This window comes from Montipora foliosa, chromosome 3, assembly GCF_036669935.1.
Source record: "Montipora foliosa isolate CH-2021 chromosome 3, ASM3666993v2, whole genome shotgun sequence".
NCBI classification, from domain to species: Eukaryota; Metazoa; Cnidaria; class Anthozoa; order Scleractinia; family Acroporidae; genus Montipora; species Montipora foliosa.
This window is the reverse complement of record NC_090871.1, coordinates 56,392,080-56,394,579: the sequence shown is the minus strand read 5'-3', so window position 1 is coordinate 56,394,579 and position 2,500 is coordinate 56,392,080. Positions and strand designations below refer to the sequence as shown.

At 44.7% G+C, this 2,500-nt stretch overlaps 1 non-coding gene across 1 annotated transcript; it reads left to right on the top strand.

Annotated features, from left to right (window-relative positions):
- The first annotated feature begins 1,573 nt into the window (after positions 1 to 1,573).
- Positions 1,574 to 1,647, top strand: Trnan-guu (transfer RNA asparagine (anticodon GUU)). Its single transcript has one exon. It is a non-coding gene; the product is annotated as a tRNA-Asn (tRNA).
- Positions 1,648 to 2,500: the final 853 nt, after the last annotated feature.

Here is a 2,500-nt window from a genome sequence, read left to right as displayed (position 1 = left end):
TCATCTGTAGAGTGGAATACGGGCGTTTTTCGAGTCAACACTAACAGCTTTAAAAATGGAGGAATCCACGTGTCCTGAATAATCAGCAGGTGGAGCTCATTCCGCCGTAGGGCTCCATTTCTCTCACTTGCCATGAATGTTCCAGTGATTTCACACTCTGCAGGTGAACAGGAGTTCCCATCTTTGAACGAATAGAGATCTTGTTTAGAAGTTTACAGCGGATAAAATGCTATTCATTGCAACGAAAGACATAACATTATTAAACTTGGTAACAATACAACATCCTGTCTTTAAAGAATCCGGGTGTCGATCCCGGTACCTCCCGCATGCGAAGTGGGCGCTATATTCCCGGTTACCCGGAACCATGTTGGGTAAGTGATATTTATGCGATTTGCACTTAAATGTTTGCCACTGCGATGTCTTGAGCTTCTCATTTCCATCGTCTGTTTTTGCCTCGACACCTCGTCTTCTGTAATCACATGTATTATTCAAGAGAGCATCAAGTCGGAAGAAAGCTCAGCATTAGGCACAAGAGTGACACGATCGACCAGCTATGGAAATGTCAAAAGACCACTTGTCAACGTTTGATCTTATGAGTAAGAGAGTTTCGTGTCATCCAGCTCTATGGTTTAGAAGACAACTCGACCAAGATGTGAGCATCCTATGCTTGCTTCAAGTTTTTTATCTTGAACAACAACGGGAGGTCAGGTGTGAGACGTTTGTGGCTTTAATGAACTAATCATGCGGAAGGGTAAGAAGAATTGGCCAAATTAATAAATAAATTTGATATGTTGATCTCAGATGGCGAACGAATAGAGTGCCGTATGTTGAGGCGTGATAATGACCGCAAGTTGTTGATTTATGAACATTGTTTGGTATGTAACCAGGGCTGTCCGGGAGTGAAACCCGGGACCTCTCGCACCCGAAGCGAGAATCATGCAACTAGACCAACAGGGCCTTTACATGGAAACTTCCGTCACGCACTTTGTGTTGGAAATTACTAGAGCGTGAGTTGAGAGGAAACCCTTCCACTGGTCGTAATGTTGTGTGCTTTGTCTGAATGGTCTCATTTGTTAATCGCCACGTGAGTGAAGTAGTTGTGTTGAGGCAATTGGCGTTTAACAGGTACCGATGGTCAGACCCAGACGAACGAACCGAACCGAACGAACCGATGAGTGCGCAAGTAACGAGTCGGTGATCCAACGACAGGCTGTCACAAAATGGAACGTTGCGATACTGGAGTGTAAGTGCACGGAATAAATGCTCTCAAGGGTTATCATTAGTGGAAGAAAATCAGAAGAACGATAAAAATTTCTTCAAAGACGTTGCGGGCTGCTTGTTTTCTCGACAACTGTTGGAAATAACGAAGCAAGAGAGGCATGAGTAGAAGGAAATCAAAGGATCGTTATCAACACGTTTTGGACTGGTTGTTCTTTTTGTCAACACTGCTACTTTCATGTCTGAAAAAGACAAGAAAAAATGGCCGCAGGAATTTAGAAGGCTCACCGCAGAGTCGTGTTTAAAATTGAGTGGAACTTTCTCGAATCTTTCCCTCGGCCAAGTGGTCAGATCTGTCTCTGTGGCGCAATCGGTTAGCGCGTTCGGCTGTTAACCGAAAGGTTGGTGGTTCAAGCCCACCCAGGGACGCTTAGTTTTGATTGGCATAGGCCAGCTGTAGGCAAACAAGTCAAGGTTGGCCATGACTAAGGGGCCAATCGGAAGACCACTTCGTCACTTTCGTTAAAGCTTGTCTGTTTGTGAGGTCTTTTGCCTTGAAAGCGATTTATTCATTTGTAGAATGGATTACGGGTGTTTTCTGGGTCAACACCAACAGTTTTAAGAAATTAAGGAATCCACGTTTCCTGAAAAATCAGCAGGTGGAGCTCATTCCGCCGTAGGGCAGCTGATAAAATGGTCTTCATTCCAACGAAAGACTCGCAGACATGACATGATTAAGCTCGGGAACAATACAACAGGTTATCTGTGGAGAATCCGGGTGTCGATCCCGGTACCTCCCGCATGCGAAGTGGGCGCTATATTCCCCGTTTCCCGCAACCATGCTGGGTAAGTGATATTTATGCGATTTGCACTTAAATGTTTGCCACCGCGATGTCTTGAGCTTCTCATTTCCATAGTCTGTTTTTGCCTCGACACCTCGTCTTCTCTAGTCACTGATATTATTTAAGAGAGGATCAAGTCGGAAGAAAGCTCAGGATTAGGCACAAGAGTGACACGATCGACCAGCTATGGAAATGTCACAAGACCACTTGTCAACGTTTGATCTTATGAGTAAGAGAGTTTCGTGTCATCCAGCTCTATGGTTTAGAAGAAAACTCGGCCAAGATGTGAGCTTCAGGCTTTTTAAATTGAACAACAACGGGTGGTTAGGTATGGCACGTTTGTGACTTTAATGTACTAATCATGCGCAAGGGGGGGGGGGAGGGGAAGAATTGGCCAAGCTTTTAAATTAATAACTGAATTTGACACGTTGACCTGGGGC